General features: G+C 55.2%; 3 long non-coding RNA genes across 3 annotated transcripts; all 3 read right to left on the minus strand.

Moving 5' to 3' along the window:
- Positions 1-1,133: 1,133 nt before the first annotated feature.
- Positions 1,134-1,979, minus strand: LOC135325462 (uncharacterized). Its single transcript, XR_010386429.1, has 4 exons — positions 1,703-1,979; positions 1,571-1,611; positions 1,443-1,487; positions 1,134-1,343 (listed from the first exon to the last, which is right to left on the minus strand). It is a non-coding gene; the product is annotated as an uncharacterized LOC135325462 (long non-coding RNA).
- A 573-nt stretch (positions 1,980-2,552) lies between these two features.
- Positions 2,553-3,172, minus strand: LOC135325463 (uncharacterized). Its single transcript, XR_010386430.1, has 3 exons — positions 2,990-3,172; positions 2,862-2,906; positions 2,553-2,762 (listed from the first exon to the last, which is right to left on the minus strand). It is a non-coding gene; the product is annotated as an uncharacterized LOC135325463 (long non-coding RNA).
- A 3,461-nt stretch (positions 3,173-6,633) lies between these two features.
- LOC135325448 (uncharacterized) lies at positions 6,634-24,174 on the minus strand. Its single transcript, XR_010386428.1, has 3 exons — positions 24,035-24,174; positions 6,785-7,501; positions 6,634-6,686 (listed from the first exon to the last, which is right to left on the minus strand). It is a non-coding gene; the product is annotated as an uncharacterized LOC135325448 (long non-coding RNA).
- Between the last annotated feature and the right edge of the window lie 322 nt (positions 24,175-24,496).

Here is a 24,496-nt window from a genome sequence, read left to right on the forward strand (position 1 = left end):
GGCGCTCCACTCACCTGCACCACAACAACTCCAAACGCCAACATCCTGCCTGGGGGGAAGCCCGTGGCGCCTGGAAAAAAACAAAATAACAAAGTGACCCTTCTGCCAGGCAGCGCTCACCAGCCCTACAACATCCAGCTCCAATCCTCTCACCTGAAAGTCTCAGCCACGCCTGGGAAAGGCCCACAGCAGACCTGAAAAAACAGAGAAAAAGGCATCACTGAGAGGCAGCCCAACACCACCCACCCCACAATAAAATCAGACCCAACAGGCTGCCCCACTCACCTGCTCAGGCTCTTCTCAGCACTCAGCTGCTTCTCTCCACAACTTCCCGCAAAACCTGCAAGCACAGAGAGAAGTCACACACTCAGGCAATGCCCGCAACACCACCACTCCAGTCCATCACGGACACACTCCACACACCACCATGGCTAACACCCACAGGCAAGGCAGCTCCAGCCCCAAAAACACACAGACAAACAAACAGCAGACACAAACACAGAGGACAGCCCTACACAAAAAAAACCCTATTCCCACACATAAGACTGCCGGCCAGAAAGAGCCGCACGGTCGTGGCGTCGTAGGGCCGAGGCTCTGGACGAGCCCAGAAAAGAGTCAAACGTCAATGCCCAGGATGGAAAGGCACCGGCAAAGCTCAGAAGAGTGATGCAGAGGAGGCCGGCGAGAAAGACCCGAGGCCATGATGACGCAGGGAAGGAAACCCTGAAAGGGCGCCAGCGAGACGCAAGACAAGAGCGGCCCCGGAAGAGGTGTGGCCGATGAGGCCTCAACGGTGGCCACGACTATGACGGACCGCAAACGGCCACGATGCACAGTCAGAGTCACAGACCACCCCTTTCAGCTGCCTATGCAGAACAAGACGTAGTCCATTGGAGCAATGCTGATGAGTCTGGCCAGGCAAAAGACAATGGATGCCTGCCACGCTACCACTGCAGAGCATAGGCTGTGCTCTTTGAGCACAAAGAGCAAGAGCAACATCAAGACCTGAGCAAAAGATAGCACAGCTACAACACACACCACATAGACTACACAACAACACAGACACAGGCTGGAGCTGCCCTGCCTGACACCCACCCTCGCTTTCGGCCATGCACACCCCACTGCCTCTGCCTCACACACACCACTCATCCAGAACAACCCTCCACTCTACACTGAACATCAGCACGCACACACACATACACAGAAACTGAGGATGCCCCAACACCCTTTGCCCCTCAACTTAACTGTGGCAGTGCTGTAGGTCACCGGTCCTCAAGAGCCATCCTCAGCAGCAGCCGCATCCACACTGATCTTCCTTTGCTCACCACATTTGCCTTCATCACCTGCAAAACCAGAGCACAAGCAGTCACCCCCTTGCCAGTCAGCTCCATCCCCATCTGCAAGGGCACCCTCCACCAAAGCACCATCGGCACTCCACTCACCTGCACCACAACAACTCCAATGCCTGGGGAGGAAGCCCGTGGCACCTGGAAGAAAACAAAATAACAAAGTGACTCTTCTGCCAGGCAGCACTCACCAGCCCTACAACATCCAGCTCCAATCCACTCACCTGAAAGTCTCAGCCACGCCTGGGAAAGGCCCACAGCAGACCTGAAAAAACAGAGAAAAAGGCATCACCGACAGGCAGCCCAACACCACCCACACCACAATAAAATCAGACCCAACAAGCTCCCCCGCTCACCTGCTCAGGCTCTTCTCAGCACTCAGCTGCTTCTCTCCACAACTTCCCGCAAAACCTGCAAGCACAGAGAGAAATCACACACTCAGACGATGCCTGCAACACCACCACTCCAGTCCATCACGGACACACTCCACACACCACCATGGCTAACACCCACAGGCAAGGCAGCTCCAGCCCCAAAAACACACAGACAAACAAACAGCAGACACAAACACAGAGGACAGCCCTACACAAAAAAAACCTGTTCCCACACATAAGACACTACTGGCCAGGAAGAGCCACACGGTGGTGGCATCGTAGGGCCTAGGCTCTGGACGAGCCCAGAAAAGAGTCAAACGTCAATGCCCAGGATGGAAAGGCACCGGCAAAGCTCAGAAGACTGACGCAGAGGAGGCCGGCGAGAAAGACCCGAGGCCATGATGACACAGGGAAGGAAACCCTGAAAGGGCGCCAGCGAGACGCAAAACAAGAGCGGCCCCGGAAGAGGTGCGGCCGAGGAGGCCTCGACGATGGCCACGACTATGACTACACTGCAAACGGCCACAATGCAGAGTCACAGTGACAGACTGCCCCTTTCAGCTGCCTGTGCAGAACAAGATGTAGTCCATTGGAGCAATGCTGATGAGTCTGGCCAGGCAAAAGACAATGGATGCCTGCCACGCTACCACTGCAGAGCATAGGCTGTGCTCTTTGAGCACAAAGAGCAAGAGCAACATCAAGACCTGAGCAAAAGATAGCACAGCTACAACACACACCACATAGACTACACAACAACACAGACACAGGCTGGAGCTGCCCTGCCTGACACCCACCCTCGCTTTCGGCCATGCACACCCCACTGCCTCTGCCTCACACACACCACTCATCCAGAACAACCCTCCACTCTACACTGAACATCAGCACGCACACACACATACACAGAAACTGAGGATGCCCCAACACCCTTTGCCCCTCAACTTAACTGTGGCAGTGCTGTAGGTCACCGGTCCTCAAGAGCCATCCTCAGCAGCAGCCGCATCCACACTGATCTTCCTTTGCTCACCACATTTGCCTTCATCACCTGCAAAACCAGAGCACAAGCAGTCACTCTCTTGCCAGTCAGCTCCATCCCCATCTGCAAGGGCACCCTCCACCAAAGCACCACCGGCACTCCACTCACCTGCACCACAACAACTCCAATGCCTGGGGAGGAAGCCCGTGGCACCTGGAAGAAAACAAAATAACAAAGTGACTCTTCTGCCAGGCAGCACTCACCAGCCCTACAACATCCAGCTCCAATCCACTCACCTGAAAGTCTCAGCCACGCCTGGGAAAGGCCCACAGCAGACCTGAAAAAACAGAGAAAAAGGCATCACCGACAGGCAGCCCAACACCACCCACACCACAATAAAATCAGACCCAACAAGCTCCCCCGCTCACCTGCTCAGGCTCTTCTCAGCACTCAGCTGCTTCTCTCCACAACTTCCCGCAAAACCTGCAAGCACAGAGAGAAATCACGTGCTCAGGCGATGCCCGCAACACCACAGCCCATCCACATCAGGCATTCGCTCCCACACCTTTTCCTGCTCCGCTCTCCCATCCCAACTGCTGGGCTATAGCTCCCCACACCGAGGTCCGCCACACACCTGTAAAACAGGAACGGCGCTGGGCGACGGGGACAGCGCCGACGAGGTGATGGCCCTACGCCGGGCTCTACGTCCGCTCCCGGACTGATGCTCACCTCACCCTGCTCCTCCTGGATGTGAGCAACCTGCTCCCCGCAAGGCTCCACGCCTACAAGCACAAAGCAAAAATTAACCGCGCAACCCACTGACCGCAACACTCTCCTTCCAACACCAAATCTCTAGCTCACCTTCTTGGGGCATGCCCCTTTCTTCCTCCAGCTCCCTTGGGCCCACTCAGAACACTGCTCAGCATCTGCAAAAAACAACAAAACAAAACAACATAAAGTGGAGCACACAGACATTGACAAATCACCATTCCAGTCCATCACTGACACACTCCGCACACCACCATTCCTAACACCCACAAGCAAGGCAGCTCCAAACACACACAGACAGACCAAAAAAAAAAAAAAAAAAAACCCAAAAAACACATTAGACACAAACATGAAGGAAAGCCCTATGCAAAAAGAACTATTCCAATGCATTCCACATGGTATCTGATGACACCACAACCCTGCAGCTCTGATGCTCTGGACGAGCCCAGAAAAGAGTAAGATGTCAACGCCCGGGATGGAAAGCGGCCGGCAAAGCGAGGAATGGCGATGCGGAAGAGGCCGGCGAGGAAGATCCGAAGCCGTGATGACGCAGGGAAGAAAACCCTGAAAGGGCACCGGTAAGACGCAAAACAAGAGCGGCCTCGGAACGAGAGCGGCCGACGAGGCCTCGACGGTGGCCACAAAGATCGATGGGCACGATGCAAAGCCGGAGGCACGGACCGCCCCCTTCGGCTGCCTGCACGGGATGAGACACCATCTGTGGGTGCGATGCTGATGAGTCAAGCCAGCAAAACATGACAGAGGCCTACAATGCTAGCGCTCCACAGTGTAGACTGTGCTCCTTGAGCACAAAGAGCAAGAGCAACATGAAAACCTGAGCAAAAGATAGCACAGCTACAACACACACCACATAGACTACACAACAACACAGACACAGGCCGGAGCTGCCCTGCCTACCGCACCCTCACTTTCTGCCATGCACACCCCACTGCCTCTGCCTCACACATACCCCACTCATCCAGAACAGCCCCCCGCTCTACACTGAACATCAGCGTGCACGCACACAGAGTTAAGACACCCCTGATACCCTTTGCCCCTCAACTTTACTGTTCAAATGCTGGGCATCACCATCGGTCCTCAAGAGCCATCCTCAGTGGCAGCCGCATCTGCACTGATCTCCCTTCAGTCACCACAGTTGCCTTTATCACCTGCCAAACCAGAGCACAAGCAGTGACCCCCCCCCTTGCCAGTCAGCTCCAGCCACATCTGCGAGAGCACCCTCCTCCAAACCACCATTGTCATCGCACTCACCTGTACTGTGCCAAAGCCACGCTCCAGCACTGTGGCTGTAAGGCTGCCCATGGCATCTGGAAAAAGCAAAACAAAATTACTCTTCTGCTAGGCAGTGCGGACTAGCCCTACAACTACTGCCACACCATTATACTCTCACCTCAAATCCTCAGCCACGCCTGGGAAAGGCCCGCACCGTACCTGAAAAAGCAGAGCAAAACACATCACTGAGAGGCAGCCCAGCAGCACCCTACCACACAATAAAACTCAGGCCAAACAAGCTCCCCTTCTCACCTGCTCAGGCTCCTTGTTGCCACTCAGCCTCTCCTCTCCAAAACTTCCTGTAATGCCTGCAAAACCAGAGAGAAGACCACACCTTGAGGTCATGCCAAAAACCACACCCCATGCACAACATGACCTCGCTACAATACCTTTACCTGCTCCGCTCTCCCATCCCGACTGCTGGGCTATGGCTCCCCACGCCGAGGTCCGCCACACACCTGTAAGACAGGAACGGCGCCGGGCGCCGGGGACGGCGCCGACGAGATGAAAGCCCTACGCCGGGCTCTACGTCCTCACCCAGACTGACGCTCACCTCTCCCTGCTCCTCCTGGATGTGAGCGACCTGCTCCCCGCAAGGCTCCACGCCTACAAGCACAAAGCAAAAGTTAACCGAGCAACCCACTGACCACAACACTCTCCTTCCAACACCAAATCTCTAGCTCACCTTCTTGGGGCATGCCCCTTCCTTCCTCCAGCTCCCTTGGGCCCACTCGGAACACTGCTCTGCATCTGCAAAAAGCAACATAAACTGGAGCACACAGACACTGACCAATTGCCATTCCAGGCCATCGCTGCCACGCTCCATATGCTACCATTGCTAATAACCACAGGCAAAGCAGCTCCAGCCCCACACACACAGACAAGCATTAGACACAAAACAAACACATATAGGTACAAGCATCAGACATAAACATGGAGGAAAGCCCTATGCAAAAAGAACTATTCCCACGCATAAGATGCTGCCAGCCAGAAAGCCCTACGACACCACGACCGTGTGGCTCTGATGCTCCGGATGAGCCCAGAAAAGAGTCAAACGCCACGGCCCGGGATGGAGAGCGGCCCGAAAAGCCGGGACGACCGATGCCGAAGCACGTGGCCGGGAAGACCCGAGGCTGCGGCAATACAGGAAAAACCCTGAAAGGATACCAAGAACATGAAAAACAAGAGCAGAACCAGAAGAGGGGCAGGCAAAAAGGCCTCGACAACGGCCCCGAAGATGAGCGGCCGCAAATGGCCGCGATGCAAAGCCGGAGCGACGGACCGCCCCTTTCGGCTGCCTGCACGGGACGAGACGTGATCCGCTGGAGCGATACCGATGACTGAGGCCGGACAAAAGACGGCAGATGCCTGCCGCGATGGCGCTGTGGAGCGTGGGCTGTGCTCCTTGAGCACAAAGAGCAAGAGCAACATCAAGACCTGAGCAAAAGATAGCACAGCTACAACACACACCACAGACTACACAACAACACAGACACAGGCTGGAGCTGCCCTGCCTACCACACCCTCACTTTCTGCCATGCACACCCCACCGCCTCTGCCTCACACACCACTCATCCAGAGCAGCCCTCCCTCCACACTACACTGAATATCAGCACGCATGCACAGAATGAAGACAACCCCAACACCCTTTGCCCCTCACCTTACCTTTTCCAGGGCTGGGGGGTCGGGGGGGGATCAGGTCACTGTTGGTCCTTAAGAGGCATCGCTCAATGGAAGCCGCATCCTCTCTGATCTTCCTTTACTCGCCTTCATCACCTGCCAAAACAGAGCGCGAGCGGTCACCCCCCGTGCTGGGCACCTCCACGCTCATCTGCAAGAGCGCACCTCTCCGAACCGCCGTTGTCGCTCCACTCGCCCACGCCGCCCCAAAGCGATACTCCCACATCCTGACTGACAGTAGTCCCATGGCACCTGGAAAAAACAAAACAACAAAATTATTCTTCTGCTAGGCACTGCGGACTAGCCCTACAACAACTGACACGCCATTATACTCACCCATTCTACCTCACCTCAAATCCTCAGGCATGCCTGGAAAAGGCCCACACGGTGCCTGAGAAAGCAAAATGGACAGCCCCAGAAGCCACGGTAGGAGTCAGAAGGAGAGCCGCAAAACAGCAGATGGCAGTGGGTTCGCAGGCACAGATGTAAGAAAAGAGCTGCCAGGCGAGACTGCAAATTGATTCCTGCTGGTCCAGAGAGGTCCAGCAGTTCTTTTCCTCTCTCAGCACTGAGGCTTGGGCAAGAAAAGAGATGATTCGTTAGCTTGGGGGAGGTTGCTTTTTGACTCCTTCAGACACATGGACTTACTCACAGTTGCACTTGGTTTCCAAAGACGTGACTTCCTTTCTCATCATACTGTACTTCCAGACAGAAAGAATACTCGCTTTGCTCTTCACATTCTTCACATAAAGTCTAGACTCTTCCGTGACTCTGCATACTACAAAAAAACTTACTCAATTCCTCTTGGAACAGGGCTGACAATATTTCTGAGGAGCAGTAGAACATCCAGCAAGCAAGCCGGAAACCAGAGTAGCTGATGAGAATGACATCTGACATGCATCCACAATACTGGACATAAGGCACACAAGCACCACGTAGAGTGGAAACGTAGATGGAAATGTTTTCCTGAGACCCCTGTTCTGTCCTTTTCTCTACAGTCCAGGTGAGGGACAAACAATTCTTCGAGCGTCACCATCTTCAAAGAGCCGAGCGACGAAGCTGGGTCCCTTCCGCAATAAATGCCAGAAAACAATACTCACTGTTAACAGAAGATACGATTGCAGACTCGGAAGCCCTCTTCCACTCCTGAACTCCCCGTGCCGAGATACTGACGCAAAACTGAAACTGCCTGCTTTAAGCGATTTTCTGGCAGGCTTATGACTCCACCTTCAGCCATCCCGTTGCTCTAACCTTAAGGAAGGGCCTTTACATCTCCAAATGCAGCAATAGCTCTTCCTGGATACCTTTGCTTCTGCAAATGCTGCTATTCACCGAGACAAGTCCACAACACTAACCCCAAAGGACAGCAAACGCAGAATGAACTCCCTGCCACCAGGCCCTCGCTTTATGTACCCCTAGCCCCGCCCACTGCCCTACCCACAAGCCCTGGGAAGGGGAGGGGCAAAGCACTGCCAGCCATAAAGACAGAGGGCTGGGCGGGAGCAAGGCTTTTGCTTCCACTCCATAGCTAGGCTGCAGAGCACAAAAAGGCTAAACAGACCTCTTGGATAAAATGGACCATCTTCTTTGTTACTAAGACTTCGTATACTGTATCCATAATATCAGGAGGTCTGTTATTAAATTCTTTTACCCTAACTAGCACTAGCCTTTACACTGAAAACTAGAAATCAGTTCTGCTTAGGCTTAGAAGGAAAACTACAAGATTCCACATAACCTATAAAGGGAACCCTACACCACACTGCTCTAATTGGTTCACACCTGCATTTAGTACAGCTGTTGTAGGAAGACAGCATTTCCTCTAGGGCAAACCAAGATATCCAAATAACCCCCCGGAACAAGGCTGCTTCTGTAATGTGAGTACTTCCAAAGAGGGGTATTTCCTGTATAGTACATAGAGCGCTTAGAAAAAGGGGCCAGTGGGCGGAATGGAGAGTTCCCCGGGGCAATACTACCTCTGTATGCCTAAGTGGAGGACTTGCACAAGGAGGGAAGAGGAATGCTAAGAGGGCTGGAGAACCCACGCAGGGCTCTGGGGCGCAACAAAGCCTTCCAGAAGCAGTTATGAATGGATGACAGGGGTCGTACAAGGACTAAAGGGCCAAAACAGAGCTCAGGCACAAAAGGAAGGCTGACAGAGTAGTCCAGAATAAAATAAAGGGGTTCCTCAGGGCTCTACAGGACCAACAGAGGTCTATGCAGCACAACAAAGCTCTAAAGAGGAATCCAGAGCAGATTAGATGTCTCTTATGCAGACTAGAGAGCAACTAAAAGAAGCCAGAAGAGAATAAGTAAAGCCTCCAAAGGGGTTCAGAAGAAAACACGGGTACTCAGGCAGCTGAATGATGAAAAGAGCACTCTAGGGCATAAGAGAGGGCTCAGGAAGAGTTCTGAGACCACTGAAGAACTCCTAAAGGAGCTAGAGAGCCAAAAGACAGCGCTAGGGAACAAGGAAGGCCAAAAGAGTAGTCCAGAGGGCACTACAGACGTACTAAGGGGCCCATATGGCCAAGGAATGACTCTAGAGAACAAGGAAGAAAGCTGGAGGGCTTCTGAGGAGACTAGAGAGTTCCAAAGGGGGCTGTGCAGCCACAGGACACCTCTGGTGCACAACAAGCACCCCACCCCAGGAGTGGTTCTGAGCAGACCAGAGGACTTCTAAGGGGACTAAATGGCAAAAACTGGCTAACGTGACTGACCTCAGGAGGTGCTCTGAGGGGACAGGAAGGCTCTTCTGGGATGCATATGACCAAAAGAGGGCTCTGGGGCACAACGAAGACCTCCAGAGGGGTTCTCAGTGCACTACAGGGGTCCTAAGGAAACTCGAGATCCAAAACAAAGCTTTGGAGCATGACAAAGGCCTTCACAAGCCAGCTGAGGGGGACTAGAGGGGTGCTGAGGGGTCTGCAGGGCCAAGAAAGCTCTGCAGGGGGAAAATAAAAGGTCAAAAGATGAGGCCAAAGCAGAATAGAAGGCTGATAAGTGTGCTAGAGGGCAAAAAGATGGCTCCACAGCATAAAGAAAGGCTCCACAGAAATTCTGAGAGATCTACCAGAGCCCTAAAGTGCTCTAGAAATCCCAAACACAACTCTCAGGCAAAAAGAAGGCTGACAGAAGATTCCAGACTGCACTAGAGGAGTGCTAAGGTGTCTATATGCTCAAGAAATGCCTCTGGGGAAGAAGGGAGAAATCTGGAGGGGTTGCAAGGAGACAAGAGGGTGTCTAAGGGGCCTGGGGGCCAGAAGACAGCTGGGGGGCCCCATTTGGTGGGAAACAGTAGTCCAGAGCGCGCTAGAGGGATGCTAAGACATCTCCATGGTCAAGAAATGCCTCTGGGGAAGAAGGGAGAAATCTGGAGGGGTTCCAAAGAGACTAGAGGGTGTCTAAGGGATCTGGGGGGCCACAAGAGAGCTGGGGGGGCGCATTCTGTGCAAAAGAGGGCTCCAGAGCACACTAGAGGGGTGCTAAGGCATCTACACTGTCAAGAAATGCGTCTGGGGAAGAAGGGAGAAATCTGGACGAGTTAGGAGAAGACTAGAGGGTGTCTAAGAGTCTGGGGGGCCAGAAGAGAGCTGCGGGGGCCAAATTCTGTGGAAAAGAGGGGTCCAGAGCACACTAGAGGGGTGCTAAGGCATCTACACTTTCAAGAAATGCCTCTGGGGAAGAAGAGAGAAATCTGGAGGGGTTGCGAGGAGACTAGAAGGTGCCTGAGGGGTCTGGGGGGCCAAATTCTGTACAAAGGAGGGGTCCAGAGCACACTAGAGGGGTGCTAAGGCATCTACACTTTCAAGAAATGCCTCTGGGGAAGAAGGGAGAAATCTGGAGGGGTTGCGAGGAGAGCAGAGGGTGTCTATGGGGTCTAGGGGGCCAGAAGAGAGCTGGGGGGCCCAATTCTGTACAAAGGAGGGGTCCAGCTTGCACTAGAGGGGTGCTAAGCTGTCTACATGGTCCAGAAATGCCTCTGGGCAAGAAGGGAGAAATCTGGAGGGTTTGCAAGGAGATTAGAGGGTGTCTAGGAGTCTGGGGGGGCAGAAGAGAGCTGGGGAGCCGCATTCTGTGGAAAAGAGGGGTCCAGGGCACACTAGAGGGGTGCTAGGGCATCTACACGGTCAAGAAATGCCTCTGGGGAAGAAGGGAGAAATCTGGAGGGGTTGCGAGGAGACTAGAGCTTCTAAGGGGTCTGGGGTTCCCGAAGACAGCTGGGGGCCCAATTCTGTGAGAAAGAGGGGTCCAGAGCGCACTAGAGGGGTGCTAAGGCATCTACATGGTCCAGAAATGCCTCTGGGGAAGAAAGGAGAAATCTGGAGGGGTTGCGAGGAGAGCAGAGGGTGTCTATGGGGTCTAGGGGGCCAGAAGAGAGCTGGGGGGCCCAATTCTGTAGAAAGGAGGGGTCCAGCTTGCACTAGAGGGGTGCTAAGCTGTCTACATGGTCCAGAAATGCCTCTGGGCAAGAAGGGAGAAATCTGGAGGGGTTATGAGGAGACTAGAGGGTGTCTAAGGGGTCTGGGGGGCCACAAGAGAGTTGGGGGGCCCAATTCTGTACAAAGGAGGGGTCCAGAATGTAGTAGAGGGGTGCTAAGGCGTCTACATGGTCCAGAAATGCTTCTGGGGAAGAACGCAATAATCTGGAGGAGTTAGGAAAAGACTAGAGAGTGTCTAGGGGGTCTTGGGGAGCCACAAGAGAGCTGGGGGGGGCCCAATTCTGTACACAGGAGGGGTCCAGAGTGCACTAGAGGGAGGCTAAGGCATCTACACGGTCAAGAAATGCCTCTGGGGAAGCAGGAAGAAATCTGGAGGGGTTGCGAGGAGACTACAGGGTGTCTGAGGGGTCTGGGGGGCCACAAGAGAGCTGGGGGGCCCAATTCTGTGGAAAAGAGGGGTCCAGAGCACACTAGAGGGAGGCTAAGGCATCTACATGGTCCAGAAATGCCTCTGGGGAAGAAGGGAGAAATCTGGAGGGGTTGCGAGGAGACGAGAGCGTCTAAGGGGTCTGGGTTGCCAGAAGAGACCTGGGGGGCCCAATCCTGTGGAAAAGAGGGGTCCAGAGCGCACTAGAGGGGTGCTAAGGCATCTACATGGTCCAGAAATGCCTCTGGGGAAGAAGGGAGAAATCTGGAGGGGTTCCGAGGAGACGAGAGAGTGTCTAAGGGGTCTGGGGGCCAGCAGAGAGATCGGGGGCCACATTCTGTACAGAGGAGAGGTCCAGAGTGCACTAGAGGGGTGCTAAGGCATCCACATGGTCAAGAAATGCCTCTGGGGAAGCAGGAAGAAATCTGGAGGGGTTCCGAGGAGACTAGAGGGTGTCTAAGGTGTCTGGGGGGCCAGGAGAGAGCTGCGGGGGCCCAATTCTGTACACAGGAGGGGTCCAGAGTGCACTAGAGGGCTGCTAAGGCGTCTACATGGTCCAGAAATGCTTTGGGGGAAGAAGGGAGAAATCTGGAGGGGTTGCGAGGAGAGCAGAGGGTGTCTATGGGGTCTAGGGGGCCAGAAGAGAGCTGGGGGGCCCAATTCTGTACAAAGGAGGGGTCCAGCTTGCACTAGAGGGGTGCTAAGCTGTCTACATGGTCCAGAAATGCCTCTGGGCAAGAAGGGAGAAATCTGGAGGGTTTGCAAGGAGATTAGAGGGTGTCTAGGAGTCTGGGGGGCCAGAAGAGAGCTGGGGAGCCCCATTCTGTGGAAAAGAGGGGTCCAGGGCACACTAGAGGGGTGCTAGGGCATCTACACTGTCAAGAAATGCCTCTGGGGAAGAAGGGAGAAATCTGGAGGGGTTGCGAGGAGACTACAGGCTGTCTAAGGGGTCTGGGGGCCAGAAGAGAGCTGCAGGGGGCCAATTCTGTACACAGGAGGGGTCCAGAGTGCACTAGAGGGGTGCTAGGGCATCTACATGCTCAAGAAGTGCCTCTGGGGAAGAAGGGAGAAATCTGGAGGGGTTGCAAGGAGACTAGAGGGTCTAAGGGGTCTGGGGTTCCCGAAGACAGCTGGGGGCCCCATTCTGTGAGAAAGAGGGGTCCAGAGCGCACTAGAGGGGTGCTAAGGCATCTACATGGTCAAGAAATGCCTCTGGGGAAGAAGGGAGAAATCTGGAGGGGCTATGAGGAGACTAGAGGGTGTCTAAGGGGTCTGGGGGGCCACAAGAGAGCTGGGGGGCCCAATTCTGTACAAAGGAGGGGTCCAGAATGTAGTAGAGGGGTGCTAAGGCGTCTACATGGTCCAGAAATGCTTCTGGGGAAGAACGCAATAATCTGGAGGAGTTAGGAAAAGACTAGAGACTGTCTAGGGGGTCTTGGGGAGCCACAAGAGAGCTGGGGGGGGCCCAATTCTGTACACAGGAGGGCTCCAGAGTGCACTAGAGGGAGGCTAAGGCATCTACATGGTCCAGAAATGCCCCTGGAGAAGAAGGGAGAAATCTGGAGGGGTTGTGACGAGACGAGAGTGTGTCTGAGGGGCCTGGGGGCCCAAAAGAGAGCTGGGGAGCCAATTCTGTAGAAAAGAGGAGTCCAGAGCGCACTAGAGGGGTGCTATGGCGTCTACACGGTCAAGAAATATCTCTGGGGAAGAAGGGAGAAATCTGGAGGGGTTGCGAGGAGACTACAGGGTGTCTGAGGGGTCTGGGGGGCCAGAAGAGAGCTGGGGGGCCCAATTCTGTGGAAAAGAGGGGTCCAGAGCACACTAGAGGGAGGCTAAGGCATCTACATGGTCTAGAAATGCCTCTGGGGAAGAAGGGAGAAATCTGGAGGGGTTCCGAGGAGACTACAGGCTGTCTAAGCGGCCTGGGGTCCTTAACAGAGCTGGGGGGCCCAATTCTGTGGAAAAGAGGGGTCCAGAGCGCACTAGAGGGGTGCTAAGGCGTCTACATGGTCCAGAAATGCCTCTGGGCAAGAAGGGAGAAATCTGGAGGGGTTGCGAGGAGACGAGAGCGTCTAAGGGGTCTGGGTTGCCAGAAGAGACCTGGGGGGCCCAATTCTGTGGAAAAGAGGGGTCCAGAGCGCACTAGAGGGGTGCTAAGGCGTCTACATGGTCCAGAAATGCCTCTGGGCAAGAAGGGAGAAATCTGGAGGGGTTGCGAGGAGACTAGAGGGTGTCTAAGGTGTCTGGGGGGCCAGAAGAGAGCTGCGGGGGCCCCACTCTGTGGAAAAGAGGGGTCCAGAGCACACTAGAGGGGTGCTAAGGCATCTACATGGTCCAGAAATGCCTCTGGGGAAGCAGGAAGAAATCTGGAGGGGTTGCGAGGAGACTAGAGAGTGTCTAAGGGGTCTGGGGGGCCAGAAGAGAGCTGCGGGGGGCCAACTCTGTACACAGGAGGGGTCCAGAGTGCACTAGAGGGGTGCTAGGGCATCTACATGCTCAAGAAGTGCCTCTGGGGAAGAAGGGAGAAATCTGGAGGGGTTGCAAGGAGACTAGAGAGTGTCTAAGGGGTCTGGGGGGCCAGAAGAGAGCTGCGGGGCCCCATTCTGTGGAAAAGAGGGGTTCAGAGCGCACTATAGGGGCGCTAAGGTGTCTACATGCTCAAGAAATGCCTCTGGGGAAGAAGGGAGAAATCTGGAGGGGTTGCGAGGAGACTAAAGGGTGTCTAAGGGGTCTGGGGGGGCCAGAAGAGAGCTGGGGGGCCCCATTCTGTGGGAAAGAGTCGTCCAGAGTGCGCTAGAGGGGTGCTAGGGCATTTACATGCTCAAGAAGTGCCTCTGGGAAAGAAGGGAGAAATCTGGAGGGGTTGCGAGGAGAGCAGAGGGTGTCTAAGGGGTCTGGGGGGCCAGAAGAGAGCTGGGGCCCAAATTCTGTGGGAAAGAGGGGTCCAGAGCGTACTAGAGGGCTGCTAAGGCGTCTACATGGTCCAGAAATGCTTTGGGGGAAGAAGGGAGAAATCTGGAGGGGTTGCGAGGAGAGCAGAGGGTGTCTATGGGGTCTAGGGGGCCAGAAGAGAGCTGGGGGGCCCAATTCTGTACAAAGGAGGGGTCCAGCTTGCACTAGAGGGGTGCTAAGCTGTCTGCATGGTCCAGAAATGCCTCTGGGCAAGAAGGGAGAAATCTGGAGGGTTTGCAAGGAGATTAGAGGGTGCCTAAGAGTCTGGGGGGCCAGAAGAGAGCTGGGGAGCCGCATTCTGTGGAAAAGAGGGGTCCAGGGCACACTAGAGGGGTGCTAGGGCATCTACACGGTCAAGAAATGCCTCTGGGGAAGAAGGGAGAAATCTGGAGGGGTTGCGAGGAGACTAGAATGTATCTGAGGGGTCTGGGGGGCCAAATTCTGTGGGAAGGAGGGGTCCAGAGCGCACTAGAGGGGTGCTAAGATGTCTACATGGTCCAGAAATGCCTCTGGGGAAGAAGGGAGAAATCTGGAGGGGTTGCAAGGAGACGAGAGGGTGTCTAAGGGGTCTGGGGGGCCAGAAGAGAGCTGGGGAGCCCCATTCTGTGGGAAAGAGGGGTCCAGAGCGCACTAGAGGGGTGCTAAGGCGTCTACATGGTCCAGAAATGCCTCTGGGGAAGAAGGGAGAAATCTGGAGGGGTTGCGAGGAGACGAGAGGGTGTCTAAGGGGTCTGGGGGCCCAAAAGAGAGCTGAGGAGCCAATTATGTGGAAAAGAGGGCTCCAGAGTGCACTACAGGGGTGTTAAGGCATCTACATGGTCCAGAAATGCCTCTGGGGAAGAAGGGAGAAATCTGGAGTGGTTCCGAGGAGACTACAGGCTGTCTAAGGGGCCTGGGGTCCTTAACAGAGCTGGGGGGCCCAATTCTGTGGAAAAGAGGAGTCCAGAGCGCACTAGAGGGGTGCTAAGGCATCTACATGGTCCAGAAATGCCTCTGGGGAAGAAAGGAGAAATCTGGAGGGGTTGCAAGGAGACGAGAGAGTGTCTAAGGGGTCTGGGTTGCCAGAAGAGACCTGGGGGACCCAATCCTGTGGAAAAGGGGGGTCCAGAGCGCACTAGAGGGGTGCTAAGGCGTCTACATGGTCCAGAAATGCCTCTGGGCAAGAAGGGAGAAATCTGGAGGGGTTCCGAGGAGACGAGAGGGTGTCTAAGGCGTCTGAGGGCCAGCAGAGAGATCGGGGGCCGCATTCTGTACAGAGGAGAGGTCCAGAGTGCACTAGAGGGGTGCTAGTGCATCTACATGGTCAAGAAATGCCTCTGGGAAAGCAGGAAGAAATCTGGAGGGGTTGCGAGGAGACTAGAGGGTGTCTAAGGTGTCTGGGGGGCCAGAAGAGAGCTGGGGGGCCCAATTCTGTACAAAGGAGGGGTCCAGCTTGCACTAGAGGGGTGCTAAGCTGTCTGCATGGTCCAGAAATGCCTCTGGGCAAGAAGGGAGAAATCTGGAGGGTTTGCAAGGAGATTAGAGGGTGTCTAAGAGTCTGGGGGGCCAGAAGAGAGCTGGGGAGCCCCATTCTGTGGGAAAGAGGGGTCCAGAGCGCACTAGAGGGGTGCTAAGGCGTCTACATGGTCCAGAAATGCCTCTGGGCAAGAAGGGAGAAATCTGGAGGGGTTCTGAGGAGACGAGAGGGTGTCTGAGGGGTCTGGGGGCCCAAAAGAGAGCTGAGGAGCCAATTCTGTGGAAAAGAGGGCTCCAGAGTGCACTAGAGGGGTGTTAAGGCATCTACATGGTCCAGAAATGCCTCTGGGGAAGAAGGGAGAAATCTGGAGGGGTTGCGAGGAGACTAGAGAGTGCCTAAGGGGTCTGGGGGTTCCAAAGAGAGCTGGGGCCCAAATTCTGTGGGAAAGAGGGGTCCAGAGCGTACTAGAGGGCTGCTAAGGCGTCTACATGGTCCAGAAATGCTTTGGGGGAAGAAGGGAGAAATCTGGAGGGGTTGCGAGGAGAGCAGAGGGTGTCTATGGGGTCTAGGGGGCCAGAAGAGAGCTGGGGGGCCCAATTCTGTACAAAGGAGGGGTCCAGCTTGCACTAGAGGGGTGCTAAGCTGTCTACATGGTCCAGAAATGCCTCTGGAGAAGAAGGGAGAAATCTGGAGGGTTTGCAAGGAGATTAGAGGGTGTCTAAGAGTCTGGGGGGCCAGAAGAGAGCTGGGGAGCCCCATTCTGTGGAAAAGAGGGGTCCAGGGCACACTAGAGGGGTGCTAGGGCATCTACACTGTCAAGAAATGCCTCTGGGGAAGAAGGGAGAAATCTGGAGGGGTTGCGAGGAGACTACAGGCTGTCTAAGGGGTCTGGGGGGCCAGAAGAGAGCTGCGGGGGGCCAATTCTGTACACAGGAGGGGTCCAGAGTGCACTAGAGGGGTGCTAGGGCATCTACATGCTCAAGAAGTGCCTCTGGGAAAGAAGGGAGAAATCTGGAGGGGTTGCAAGGAGACTAGAGGGTCTAAGGGGTCTGGGGTTCCCGAAGACAGCTGGGGGCCCCATTCTGTGAGAAAGAGGGGTCCAGAGCGCACTAGAGGGGTGCTAAGGCATCTACATGGTCAAGAAATGCCTCTGGGGAAGAAGGGAGAAATCTGGAGGGGTTGCGAGGAGACTAGAGGGTGTCTAAGGGGACTGGAGGGCCCGCAGAGAGCTGGGGGGCCAATTCTGTAGAAAAGAGGAGTCCAGAGCGCACTAGAGGGGTGCTATGGCGTCTACACGGTCAAGAAATATCTCTGGGGAAGAAGGGAGAAATCTGGAGGGGTTGCGAGGAGACTACAGGGTGTCTGAGGGGTCTGGGGGGCCAGAAGAGAGCTGGGGGGCCCAATTCTGTAGAAAAGAGGAGTCCAGAGCGCACTAGAGGGGTGCTATGGCGTCTACACGGTCAAGAAATATCTCTGGGGAAGAAGGGAGAAATCTGGAGGGGTTGCGAGGAGACTACAGGGTGTCTGAGGGGTCTGGGGGGCCAGAAGAGAGCTGGGGGGCCCAATTCTGTGGAAAAGAGGGGTCCAGAGCACACTAGAGGGAGGCTAAGGCATCTACATGGTCTAGAAATGCCTCTGGGGAAGAAGGGAGAAATCTGGAGGGGTTCCGAGGAGACTACAGGCTGTCTAAGCGGCCTGGGGTCCTTAACAGAGCTGGGGGGCCCAATTCTGTGGAAAAGAGGGGTCCAGAGCGCACTAGATGGGTGCTAAGGCATCTACATGGTCCAGAAATGCCTCTGGGCAAGAAGGGAGAAATCTGGAGGGGTTGCGAGGAGACGAGAGCGTCTAAGGGGTCTGGGTTGCCAGAAGAGACCTGGGGGGCCCAATCCTGTGGAAAAGAGGGGTCCAGAGCGCACTAGATGGGTGCTAAGGCATCTACATGGTCCAGAAATGCCTCTGGGCAAGAAGGGAGAAATCTGGAGGGGTTGCGAGGAGACTAGAGGGTGTCTAAGGGGTCTGGGGGGCCAGAAGAGAGCTGGGGGGCCCCATTCTGTGGAAAAGAGGGGTCCAGAGCACACTAGAGGGATGCTAAGGCATCTACATGGTCCAGAAATGCCTCTGGGGAAGCAGGAAGAAATCTGGAGGGGTTGCGAGGAGACTAGAGAGTGTCTAAGGAGTCTGGGGGGCCAGAAGAGAGCTGCGGGGGGCCAATTCTGTACACAGGAGGGGTCCAGAGTGCACTAGAGGGGTGCTAGGGCATCTACATGCTCAAGAAGTGCCTCTGGGGAAGAAGGGAGAAATCTGGAGGGGTTGCAAGGAGACTAGAGGGTGTCTAAGGGGTCTGGGGGGCCAGAAGAGAGCTGCGGGGCCCCATTCTGTGGAAAAGAGGGGTTCAGAGCGCACTATAGGGGCGCTAAGGTGTCTACATGCTCAAGAAATGCCTCTGGGGAAGAAGGGAGAAATCTGGAGGGGTTGCGAGGAGACTAAAGGGTGTCTAAGGGGTCTGGGGGGGCCAGAAGAGAGCTGGGGGGCCCCATTCTGTGGGAAAGAGTCGTCCAGAGTGCGCTAGAGGGGTGCTAGGGCATTTACATGCTCAAGAAGTGCCTCTGGGAAAGAAGGGAGAAATCTGGAGGGGTTGCGAGGAGAGCAGAGGGTGTCTAAGGGGTCTGGGGGGCCAGAAGAGAGCTGGGGCCCAAATTCTGTGGGAAAGAGGGGTCCAGAGCATACTAGAGGGCTGCTAAGGCGTCTACATGGTCCAGAAATGCTTTGGGGGAAGAAGGGAGAAATCTGGAGGGGTTGCGAGGAGAGCAGAGGGTGTCTATGGGGTCTAGGGGGCCAGAAGAGAGCTGGGGGGCCCAATTCTGTACAAAGGAGGGGTCCAGCTTGCACTAGAGGGGTGCTAAGCTGTCTGCATGGTCCAGAAATGCCTCTGGGCAAGAAGGGAGAAATCTGGAGGGTTTGCAAGGAGATTAGAGGGTGCCTAAGAGTCTGGGGGGCCAGAAGAGAGCTGGGGAGCCGCATTCTGTGGAAAAGAGGGGTCCAGGGCACACTAGAGGGGTGCTAGGGCATCTACACGGTCAAGAAATGCCTCTGGGGAAGAAGGGAGAAATCTGGAGGGGTTGCGAGGAGACTAGAATGTATCTGAGGGGTCTGGGGGGCCAAATTCTGTGGGAAGGAGGGGTCCAGAGTGCACTAGAGGGGTGCTAAGACGTCTACATGGTCCAGAAATGCCTCTGGGCAAGAAGGGAGAAATCTGGAGGGGTTGCAAGGAGACGAGAGGGTGTCTAAGGGGTCTGGGGGGCCAGAAGACAGCTGGGGGGCCCCATTCTGTGGGAAAGAGGGGTCCAGAGCGCACTAGAGGGGTGCTAAGGCGTCTACATGGTCCAGAAATGCCTCTGGGCAAGAAGGGAGAAATCTGGAGGGGTTCTGAGGAGACGAGAGGGTGTCTGAGGGGTCTGGGGGCCCAAAAGAGAGCTGAGGAGCCAATTCTGTGGAAAAGAGGGCTCCAGAGTGCACTAGAGGGGTGTTAAGGCATCTACATGGTCCAGAAATGCCTCTGGGGAAGAAGGGAGAAATCTGGAGTGGTTCCGAGGAGACTACAGGCTGTCTAAGGGGCCTGGGGTCCTTAACAGAGCTGGGGGGCCCAATTCTGTGGAAAAGAGGGGTCCAGAGCGCACTAGAGGGGTGCTAAGGCATCTACATGGTCCAGAAATGCCTCTGGGCAAGAAGGGAGAAATCTGGAGGGGTTGCGAGGAGACGAGAGAGTGTCTAAGGGGTCTGGGTTGCCAGAAGAGACCTGGGGGACCCAATCCTGTGGAAAAGAGGGGTCCAGAGCGCACTAGAGGGGTGCTAAGGCGTCTACATGGTCCAGAAATGCCTCTGGGGAAGAAGGGAGAAATCTGGAGGGGTTGCGAGGAGACTAGAGAGTGCCTAAGGGGTCTGGGGGTTCCAAAGAGAGCTGGGGCCCAAATTCTGTGGGAAAGAGGGGTCCAGAGCGTACTAGAGGGCTGCTAAGGCGTCTACATGGTCCAGAAATGCTTTGGGGGAAGAAGGGAGAAATCTGGAGGGGTTGCGAGGAGAGCAGAGGGTGTCTATGGGGTCTAGGGGGCCAGAAGAGAGCTGGGGGGCCCAATTCTGTACAAAGGAGGGGTCCAGCTTGCACTAGAGGGGTGCTAAGCTGTCTGCATGGTCCAGAAATGCCTCTGGAGAAGAAGGGAGAAATCTGGAGGGGTTGCAAGGAGATTAGAGGGTGTCTAAGAGTCTGGGGGGCCAGAAGAGAGCTGGGGAGCCCCATTCTGTGGAAAAGAGGGGTCCAGGGCACACTAGAGGGGTGCTAGGGCATCTACACTGTCAAGAAATGCCTCTGGGGAAGAAGGGAGAAATCTGGAGGGGTTGCGAGGAGACTACAGGCTGTCTAAGGGGTCTGGGGGGCCACAAGAGAGCTGGGGGGCCCAATTCTGTACAAAGGAGGGGTCCAGAATGCAGTAGAGGGGTGCTAAGGCGTCTACATGGTCCAGAAATGCTTCTGGGGAAGAAGGCAATAATCTGGAGGAGTTAGGAAAAGACTAGAGACTGTCTAGGGGGTCTTGGGGAGCCACAAGAGAGCTGGGGGGGGCCCAATTCTGTACACAGGAGGGCTCCAGAGTGCACTAGAGGGAGGCTAAGGCATCTACATGGTCCAGAAATGCCCCCGGAGAAGAAGGGAGAAATCTGGAGGGGTTGTGACGAGACGAGAGTGTGTCTGAGGGGCCTGGGGGCCCAAAAGAGAGCTGGGGAGCCAATTCTGTGGAAAAGAGGGCTCCAGAGTGCGCTAGAGGGGTGCTAATGCGTCTACACTGTCAAGAAATGCCTCTGGGCAAGAAGGGAGAAATCTGGAGGGGTTGCAAGGAGACTAGAAGGTGTCTGAGGGGTCTGGGGGGCCAAATTCGTGGGAAGGAGGGGTCCAGAGTGCACTAGAGGGGTGCTAAGACGTCTACACTGTCAAAAAATGCCTCTGGGGAAGGAGGAACAAATGTGGAGGGGTTGCGAGGAGACTAGAAGGTGTCTGAGGGGTCTGGGGGTCCCAAAGAGAGCTGGGGGGCCCCATTCTGTGGGAAAGAGGGATCCAGAGCGCACTAGAGGGGTGCTAAGGCGTCTGCATGGTCCAGAAATGCCTCTGGGGAAGAAGGGAGAAATCTGGAGGGGTTCCGAGGAGACGAGAGGGTGTCTAAGGGGTCTGGGTTGCCAGCAGAGAGATCGGGGGCCACATTCTGTACAGAGGAGAGGTCCAGAGCACCCTAGAGGAGTGCTAAGGCATCTACATGGTCAAGAAATGCCTCTGGGGAAGAAGGGAGAAATCTGGAGGGGTTCCGAGGAGACGAGAGGGTGTCTAAGGGGTCTGGGGGGCCACAAGAGAGCTGGGGGACCCAATTCTGTGGAAAGGAGTGTTCCAGATTGCAGTAGAGGTTTCCTCAGGCATCTACATGGTCCAGAAATGCCCCTGGAGAAGAAGGGAAAAATCTGGAGGGGTTGTGAGAAGACTACAGGGTGTCTAAGGGGTCTGGGGGTCCCGAAGAGGGCTGGGGGCCCACTTCTGTACAAAGCAGAAGTCCAGAGTGCACTAGAGGGGTGCTAAGACATCTACACGGTCAAGAAATGCCTCTGGGGAAGAAGGGAGAAATCTGGAGGGGTTGCGAGGAGACTACAGGGTGTCTGAGGGGTCTGGGGGTCAGCAAAGAGAGCTGGGGGGCCCAATTCTGTGGAAAAGAGGGGTCCAGAGCACACTAGAGGGAGGCTAAGGCGTCTACATGGTCCAGAAATGCCTCTGGGGAAGAAGGGAGAAATCTGGAGGGGTTCCGAGGAGACTACAGGCTGTCTAAGGGGCCTGGGGTCCTTAACAGAGCTGGGGGGCCCAATTCTGTGGAAAAGAGGGGTCCAGAGCGTACTAGAGGGGTGCTAAGGCATCTACATGGTCCAGAAATGCCTCTGGGCAAGAAGGGAGAAATCTGGAGGGGTTGCGAGGAGACGAGAGAGTGTCTAAGGGGTCTGGGTTGCCAGAAGAGACCTGGGGGACCCAATCCTGTGGAAAAGAGGGGTCCAGAGCGCACTAGAGGGGTGCTAAGGCGTCTACATGGTCCAGAAATGCCTCTGGGCAAGAAGGGAGAAATCTGGAGGGGTTCCGAGGAGACGAGAGGGTGTCTAAGGGGTCTGAGGGCCAGCAGAGAGATCGGGGGCCGCATTCTGTACAGAGGAGAGGTCCAGAGTGCACTAGAGGGGTGCTAGTGCATCTACATGGTCAAGAAATGCCTCTGGGAAAGCAGGAAGAAATCTGGAGGGGTTGCGAGGAGACTAGAGGGTGTCTAAGGTGTCTGGGGGGCCAGAAGAGAGCTGGGGGGCCCAATTCTGTACAAAGGAGGGGTCCAGCTTGCACTAGAGGGGTGCTAAGCTGTCTGCATGGTCCAGAAATGCCTCTGGGCAAGAAGGGAGAAATCTGGAGGGTTTGCAAGGAGATTAGAGGGTGTCTAAGAGTCTGGGGGGCCAGAAGAGAGCTGGGGAGCCCCATTCTGTGGGAAAGAGGGGTCCAGAGCGCACTAGAGGGGTGCTAAGGCGTCTACATGGTCAAGAAATGCCTCTGGGCAAGAAGGGAGAAATCTGGAGGGGGTTGCGAAGAGACTAGAGGGTGTGTAAGGGGTCTGGGGGGCCAGATGAGAGCTGGGGGGCCCCATTCTGTGGAAAAGAGGGGTCCAGAGCGCTAGAGGGGTGCTAAGGTGTCTACGCTGTGAAGAAATGCCTCTGGGGAAGAAGGGAGAAATCTTGAGGGGTTCCGAGGAGACTAGAGGGTGTCTAAGGGGCCTGGGGGGCCACAAGAGAGCTAGGGGGCCCCACTCTGTGGAAAAGAGGAATCCAGAGTGCACTAGAGAGGTAGTAAGGTGTCTACATGGTCCAGAAATGCCTCTGGGGAAGAAGGGAGAAATATGGAGGGGTTGCGAGGAGACTACAGGCTCTCTAAGGGGTCTGGGGTGCCACAGGAGGGGTGGGGGGCCCCACTCTGTGGAAAAGAGGAATCCAGAGCACACTAGAGGAGTGCTAAGACATCTACATGGTCCAGAAATACCTCTGGGGAAGAAGGGAGAAATCTGGAGGGGTTGCGAGGAGACTAGAGGGTGTCTAAGAGGTCTGGGGGGACCAAAGAGAGCTGGGGACCCTATTCTGTGGATAAGAGGGGTCCAGAGCGCACTACAGGGGTGCTAAGGGGTCTACACTGTCAAGAAATGCCTCTGGGGAAGAAGGGAGAAATCTGGAGGGGTTGCGAGGAGACTAGAGGCTGTCTAAGGCGCCTGGGGGGCCCGAAGACAGCTCCAGGTCACAGCAAGCACCCCAGTAGGGGTGTTCTGAGCAGGCGAGGAGTTTTAAGTTGACTAGGTGGCCAAAAACCCAACTGTGGGGAACCAGGACGAAATATGAAAGGTTTCTGAGGAGACCAGCTGTTCTCTAGGAGGCCTGGGGTCCGGAGAACAGCTCTGGGGCCATACCAGCACCCCAGGAGGCATGCTCAGCAGAGCAGAGGGGTCCTAAGGGGCCTAAACAGCCAAAATAGGAGAACTGGCTAACAAGGAAGACCTCAGGAGGTGCTCTGAGGGGACAGGAGGGGATGGATTTTGAGCAGACTAGGGGACGCATAGGGGTATGTGAGGCACAACCAAGGAAGACAGAGGAGCCTTAAGGGGACTGGAAGGAAAGGGGAGCGGAAGGAAAGGGCATCTGATGGGATAGAGGGCACATGGAATGGTCATAGCGATAGGGCATAGAGAGGACTCTACAGTGCAGCCAATGGAAAAGAAGGGCCGTAGGGCATACTGAAAGGGTGCAATGAATGCATAGGGTTCTGAGGTACCCCCAAGGCAAACCAAGGCGTCCTGAGGGGAGCGTGTGGCACTCAGAGGGGTTCTGATGGGGCTAAAGGGCTAGGAGATGGACCCTAAGGGGCTCAGAGGGCAAAGAGAGGCATCCTGAGAGGACTAGAGGGAAAAGCAAAGGCGCCGAGATGCACCAATGGCAAACGGAGAGGTTTTGAGGAGACTAGAGGGAAAAGAGGGGGGACTTAATAGGACAAGAGGACAAACATAGGAGTCTTGATGCTACCAGAGGGCCTACAGACACCAAATGTCAGAATAACCTTGCAGGAACTAGAAAGAAGCAAAGAATTTTGAAGGGACAAGAGAACAAATGGAGTGCCTTGGAGCATACCTAAAAGCAAATGGATTGGTCCTGAGGGAACTAGGGAGCAAATGGGTGAGTCCTGGGGGGGACGCGGAGGAAAACTGAAGGTTCTGGGGCATTAGCTCACCTGCCATAATCTTCCTGTGTGGAGCCTGCTTCTTCCCTCTGAGAAGTTGGCCTTTGCTTTCATTGCACAGGCAGCTGTGAGCTGTTGCGTAGTCTCGGCAGACAAGTTGGGGATCGCTGCCCAGGCAGTCGTGACCTGCAACACTGCATGCTCAGAACAGTTCTCAGGAAGTCACGCGTACTCATAACCTGAAGAGCAAAAAGCAAATCTCTCTTAAGGTCAGTTTTTATTTCATCATAGGAGCAAGCTTTCCCTCTCTTCTGCACTGTACTGCCTCTAACAGCACACCTTCCTCATCACCATTTTCCCCTGCTCCTTTCACTCCTCTCAGTTGCCCCTGCGTCTTAGATCTCTAAAGCAGCTGTTTCTCATCCACAGGTACTTTCCTGTCCTGTTGCCGATTCACCCCCCGGTTGTCCTATAGCAAGCAGTTGAGACACCTTGGCCTAATTCTTAGCCGCA

The sequence above is a fragment of the Dromaius novaehollandiae genome, chromosome 38 (genome assembly GCF_036370855.1).
Source record: "Dromaius novaehollandiae isolate bDroNov1 chromosome 38, bDroNov1.hap1, whole genome shotgun sequence".
Lineage (NCBI taxonomy): Eukaryota > Metazoa > Chordata > Aves > Casuariiformes > Dromaiidae > Dromaius > Dromaius novaehollandiae.